The sequence below is a fragment of the Neofelis nebulosa genome, chromosome 11, assembly GCF_028018385.1.
Source record: "Neofelis nebulosa isolate mNeoNeb1 chromosome 11, mNeoNeb1.pri, whole genome shotgun sequence".
In the NCBI taxonomy this organism is placed as follows: domain Eukaryota; kingdom Metazoa; phylum Chordata; class Mammalia; order Carnivora; family Felidae; genus Neofelis; species Neofelis nebulosa.
In genome coordinates this window covers 23,616,241-23,623,327 of record NC_080792.1, presented here as the reverse complement: position 1 = coordinate 23,623,327, position 7,087 = coordinate 23,616,241, and positions in this window count along the sequence as shown.

Genomic DNA, 7,087 nt, shown 5'->3' with positions numbered 1-7,087 from the left:
CAGGAGAATGATGTTATTCCTGCTTATACCTGAAACTTAGTAGATAATTAACAAATATTACTTGAAAAATTCAATTGGATTCTCAATGGGAGTTGCAAAGAGGTAGGGTACAGTCTTCAGAGGAACCCCAGGGAAATCCAAAGCAGTCTTGAAGAGTAAGCTTTCTGGGAAGGAATTCACCATGGGAAAACTTTGCTCTGCAACTTTGTCTTAAGATACGTCTGTGGGCTACTAGTTCCTAAACTCATAGATTTCATGTATTAGTAAAAGTTCAAAAACGATACATGACCAAATAACAAAAGGTAATAAACTTCGATCATATTGTAAAAAATATTTTTGATAGCCCAAAAGGAAGAGACATAAAACATGAGGATAAATGGTAGTTAAAAAATTTTTTTTAATGTTTATTTATTTCTGAGAGAGAGAGAGAGATAGCAGGAGAGGGGTAGAGAGAGAGGGAGACACAGAATCAGAAGCAGGCTCCAGGCTCTGAGCTGTCATCACAGAGTTCGATGCAGGGCTGGAACTTGCAAACCACAAGATCATGACTTGAGCTGAAGTTGGACATAATGGACTAAGCCACTCAGGTGCCCCGATGGTAGTTTTTTAAATTGAACACATTTACCTCATGAAGAACCCTTGGCATTGTCTTTATTGCTATATTTTTCCATTGGACTTGTGAAGACTTCATTACAAGTAGCACCCACATGCAGACTGGCATTTTAAAACTACTAGTGTGGCCCGTTATTTGGGATGAGTGAGGGCATACTTACTGAGAATAGAGCAATCTACTCGGACAGATGTGCCCTCTTTCTGGCCACAAGGATAAATGTCAGGGAGAAGATGTCACAAGAAGAGGATCATGTTCTTCTGTTTATGGAATAAGGAAAAGGCTTGACGTGACCGTTTTATTGTTGTTTTGTTCTAAAGAGGGAATGAAGGGGAACATTTGGGTTTCATGCTGGGTGGGCCTGTAGACAGCAAGCAGTGTTCTCCAACCTACTTGTCAACTTTATAATTTCCATCTCGACTGGACAAGAACCTAGGGTTGTAGTGCAGTCATGGCGTTAGGCGTTGCTACATCAGAAGCTGAAAACAAACCAAAAAGAGGTTCTGGCTTCTCTCACTCCCACCATCTAGTAGAGGCACCACACCATCTGCAGACACTGAATTTGAGTCATGTGGAATTACAATCAATTTTGGTGGCATTCCTTCCCCACAAATGTCTTAGCTAGAAGGAATCCTGACAGGAGGGGAATAATGGTTGAGGAAGCAAGGCTCCGTGACGCAGCCACAGAAAAGGCTCTGCATGGTGTGTTCCCAATACCTCTTTTCTTCTGCCTTGTCTTTGGGTACCCACAGAGTCAGACCCTGATTCAAGGATTCAAGTGCAGGCAACTTTTTGGGAGGTGCTAGGAACACATGCAGTGTATAGAGGAGGAGGAAGAGACCAGGCAGGGAACACACCAGGGAGGCCAAGCAACCACACTTGCACAATTGGACCTTAATCCCCAAGGGAGCTCTGGAAAAGGCCACAGAATTATCCAGGTCAGGGATGAAATTTGGGCCATACTTCCTCACTAGCTGCCGGCCATTAGAAGTTAGGCTAACATGCCCTTGCAAGTTAAAGAATCCAAGGAACATGGATGGACCTCCTCCGATGGATTGGATACACTCTCATACTTTGAACGTAAAATATCATGAAAACATAATGTGCTCTGGGATGAGGGAAACAAGCCAAATACAAAGAATCTCCAGGTGTGAATGAGTCTTGCTCTGAGCAATGGCCAAGACTTTTGTAAATGCAGATATCAGATAGGGAATAAACACGGAAAGAAAGAAAAGTTATCCTTGCTAATTATAGCCATTTCCACTGGTTGCATTTATTTTGTCCTAAAAATTGTGTTCTGTGAAAGAAATTGCAATATCTCTTTTTAATGGTCTAGGCTCAGTTAAATGTCAAGTTTGGGAGATTTTACCCTTGCTTTCTATGTAACACTGGAACAATCCCTTCTCTGTTAGCTGTTCCTAGACTCTCATTTCTGAAAGTAATGTTCACTGCTACAGAAATATCCAACATAAAATATTTTTTTCCATAGTGGGTAAAAAACAAAATGCAATGAACTGGTTATAGAAATTCAACCATCTATCTATCCTACAGGTATTTATTCAGCACCACTGTGTGTCCGGCAATGTGTTAGGCATTAGGAACGAGAAGCCATAAGGTATTAAGAATCCACCTGATAACCATTTGGAATCTAATTCAGTTGCAGTGAAAGAATGAGGAGTTGAGCTATGACTGAGTGCTCATTTTACATGGAAAAGAGCATCTTCTGGATACAGGGAGAGTGATGGCACCAGTCTATTTTCTGTAGGACTCTCCTCTCCAAGCAACATTCAGCTGAAAAGCAGATTTTTTTTTCCAGTTCACCCACTAGTTGTATTGGATGGTATCGGACTCCAAGAGGATGGAAAGAAGGAAACATTGATTTGCCATATACTGTGCTGAATGCTTTCACAATAAACGTATGTGTTGCTGTGGACTGAATGTTTGTAACTCCCCCTCCCCCGCCACCCAAATTTATATGTTGAACCGCCCTCCTCCCCAACCCCCCCCCCCCCCACCCTGTGATGGTATTTGGAGGTGGAGCTTTTGGGAGATAATTAGGTTTAAATGATGACTTGAGGGTGAGCCCCTGGTGATGGGATGAGTGCTTTTGTAAGAAGAGGAAGTGATCAGAGCTCTCTCTCTCTCTCTCTCTGCCCTGTGAGGACACAGCAGTCTGCAGGTCAGGAAGAGAGTTCTTGCCTGGAAATGAATATGTCAGCACCTTGATCTTGGACTTCTCAGACCTAGAAATGTGAGAAGTAAATGTTGTTTGACCCACACAGTCTATAGTATTTTGTTATACCACCCTGAGCTACACTATGTGTTTTTATAAGAAAACGTCATATGTCTGTGAGTAGATATTATTATTCCCATTTTATGAACAAGAAAACTGAGCTCTGGGAAGGTTAAGTAAACAGTCTATGATGAGAGCAAATTCCAAACCTCAGAGTCAAATACAGGTAGGTATCTGATGCTAAACCAGGGCTCTGTTTGTTCTGAAGTAAAACTAGTGAAACAGCACAGACGTGGTCCCTATCTGCATGAAGTTCCTAACCTAATGGGGGTGTACGTGTGCAGGAATATGAATCAAGAAACAGGCAGTGATAATGCAATGTGATAAGGGCTATGTTGGAGGAAGTTAGTATGTGGTGAGTTCAGACAAGAGGAGTCTCTATTTTAGTCTTAATGGGGGTGGTATGGGAAGAACTTCTAAGGGGAAGCAACATCAAAACAGAGACCTAAAAGGTCACATGAACAGAGTTATGTGTTTTTTTGTTTTTGTTTTTGTTTTTGTTGTTTTAGTTCATCTATTGAAAGAGACAGAGAGAGAGAGAGAGAGACAGAGAGAGAGAGAGAATCCCAAGCAGGCTCTGCATTGTCAGTGCAGACCCTGATGTGGGGCTCCAACCCATGAGTGGCAAAATCATGACCTCAGCTGAATTCAAGGGTCTGAAGCTCAACCAACTGAGCTACCCAGGGGACCCACACAGGAACATGGTTTTACCAATTGGAAGGGGCGAGGAAGGGAGAACTGCTTAAGGGAATAGTCAACTAAGGGCCCAGAAGTATGGGCCAATATCGTGAGCTCTGGATATGGGAAGATGGTACTGGGAAGGTAAGCAGAAGAAAAATCACGTGTCTGGGGAGTCATGCTAATGACCTTATCCTCTGGCCTGAGATTACTGAAACCTATGGAATTATTTTGGGGAGATGGCAGAGGAGCAGTGACGTGAATAGAGTTACATTTTTGGAAGATCACTCTGGCTACTGTGTAGAGATTGGAGTGGAGAATGGAGTCAGAAGACTGTTTGCTGGTAGGCTTTTGTGTTTTGTTTTTTAAGCAGGTGATGGTGGCCTAGAAAAGAGTAATGGGAGGGAGAATAGAAAGACATCCTCCAAATTCAAGATATATTTCAAAGAGAATACGATTGATAAATTTCCTTACTGGTTACAGGAATGAATGGGTGTTTGGTAAATATTTTTCATGTCTCAAGAGACTTCCCACACTCCACTGTCTATGTCTCAGAGAAAGCAACAGTTGACTTATGTTATCAATACATTTTAGGAAATGTTTGCTAAAATTTGTACTAATGTTAAAATTTTAATTTTAATTAAAGAATCATTTCTTGGGGCGCCTGAGTGGCACAGTCAGTTAAGCATCTGACTTCAGCTCAGGTCATGATATTGTGGTCCATGAGTTTGAGCCCTGTGTCAGGTGCTGTGCTGACAGCTCAGAGCCTGGAGTCTACTTCAGATTCTGTCTCTCTCTCTCTCTTTGCCCCTCCCCAACTCATGCCCTGTCTCTTAAAAATGAATAAATGTTAAAAACATTTAAAAATTAAAAAAAGCATTCCTTGTTCAATGTAGACATTGTCCGCAAACAAACTGATTTACACACACCCCTTTTGCTTCGGTGAGAGAGTCTGAAATTTGAAGAGAAAGAAACACTTGTAAATGACAACACTATAGTGGCTCTAGAACCAGGGAAGGGCCTGTTTACTTGTCCTTCTATTATATTTTGCTTTTGAGTTTGGGTGTTTCCTTGTCAGAGACTGTGAATGTCTAACAAGAGTCACTTGTGGTTTTGCAAAATGCCATATGTTAGGAGGACTAAGTCAGGGTTTAAAAACCTGGATATTTATCTGTCTTTAAAAGTCTTTTGTAGACAACAGTGTTTGAGGCAGTCCATGATTGAAAGCAAGCTATAAAAAGATCGATCAATCAAGGTCAACAAGCGAAAAACTCTGCACATTTCATTGTATGGTTTCATTAATACAAAACAAAATAATGAAGGGAGCAGACATTCGTTATGTTATTCCTCTGATGTCTTAGGTGTCAGAGATGATTGATTCATGGAAATACTTTCATGATTTTGAAAATATCTTTTTTGAAAATGAAATTCCATTTTCCTCATATAAACTGAGTAGAGGTCAAGTGCCATGTTGATAATTCTATGCTCTCTCCTCTTAATCATGAACTTAGGGATTAGACACGGCTAGTGTATAACAGTATTTGCAAGTAAATAAAATGGCACCTCCTTTTATGCTACAACTTTTCCTCAAATTTTGTGGTATTCTTTAGTTCTAATATTCTACTTTTTCTTGAACCTGTTATATAAGTCCAAGCTATAGCTACTAGTTTTTGTCCTTGATATTAGCACTTGTAATTTTAATTTTTCCCCTAAACTAAAAATTTTAACCATTTTAGCATGTTAGTTGCCTAGCTCTGCCCTGATGATATTTCTTGGTGCAATGTGATACGTAGCATCTTACTCGCAGTTGGATAGATGATAGTTATGATTAGAGACATTGGAATAACAATTTCTACTCTGTTTCTGCTTCTCTACTTGAGGACCCAGGGTGCTAGATTGAATTACTGTTCCTAATTATTCTCTGTTCTCCCTATAACTTGCCGTGTAATGTGCATTGCCTCCTAGGGGAAGGAGAATACTTTATCACCCTGTTACCATCAAAGGTGGTCCTGTTACTTGATTTGGCCATTAACATGTGAACAGACATGACATAAGCCATGTCCTAAAGAACCTCTATGGTTTGCTCTTCCCATGGTTTGCCCATCAATGCTTTCCCTGACAACAGGAGTGGTGGTAATCTCTTCAGCTTAAAGTCATTCACTGTCAGTAGAGTAAAATTGGTTCTTGGGGCTGAGAAATGTTTACTCTTTTTATATAGAGAGCACAGATGTACATATAATACATAAAAATATTAGAAAATACTGAGAAACATTGGACTTGATCTTCAGGATAGGGAAGATGCATTGAGCAAAGCCAGAGAACCATGGTCAACCCATAGCTGACATGTAACCTGAGTGAGAAATAAACGCGTGTAGTTGTAATCTGCTCAGGGTTGCAGTTGTTACTGTGGCATAGCCTAGCAAAAGCTGACTGCTACAACCAGCAATCTATTGGCATTTAAGGCCTTAATAGCACTCTGGGCAATTTTCATGGGCCCTAACTTTTGGGAGTTTGCTTCAGAAGGCCTTATAAGGTCTGATAATAGATGTTTTTGGAAATTGTCTCCCGGTAATTCTGATGAACACTTAGATATGGGGCCAATGATGTTGGAAAGGTCACAGTTCCATGATTCACTGGTGGAATCTAGCCAGCTAAGTAAATTTGTCACATTAAGTGACCAAAAGTATCACTAGCCAAAAGGTATTATGAAAAACCCACTTGATTTAGTTTTGTTGCTTATGGACGCATAATCTTCTTGGTGCAGCTCAGTAGCCCATGGCCAGGCTAAGTCTTTCATGGCAATCACAAGGTCTATTCCCCTTATCTAGTGGATGTTTTAAAAGCCGAGAATAGCAGCGGTTCTGGTCAATAGGATGTGGGGGAAAATCTGTTGGGGATTTGTGGGCATATTTTTCTCCTTTTGAAGAAGAGGTGGAGTAAGTTTCTCTTTTTTCCACTTTCTCTCATCCCCCACAGGGATGCCTGTGGATAAGGATGTGGTGTCTAGAGTTGTAACAGCCATCTGGTGACCATATATGATATATTACTGATGTTTTGAAGAAGGACAAGAGGAAAAGACAGCATTTTGGGTCTTTGATGACAACTTTGAGTTGCTGTTTCAATGCTGGAATTTCTTAACTTCCAACTTTCTATGTGAAAAATTTAAATGTCTTCACTATTAAACCACTGTAAGTCAGGCATTCTAAAGTTGCAGGCTAGAATATCTCTGATATAAACTTTCTTCTCCCTAAAAACGTTCCCAACTACTCCCTCCACACTTTCTTGCTATCTGTTCCATAAGGTCTCTACCACATATTTGGTTGTGTCTTGCCAACTATTTCACAAATACACATCTCGCCTCTCTAAATGGTTTGTATACTTCTTGTAGACAGGAATCAGATTGTCTATTTCTTACTGCCTATTTGTTATTTTAAGTGTTCCTCACAATGACTTTCTTGTTGATTGCCTGAATGATGTTTATCCTACAGAATCAAGCCTCTCAGGCC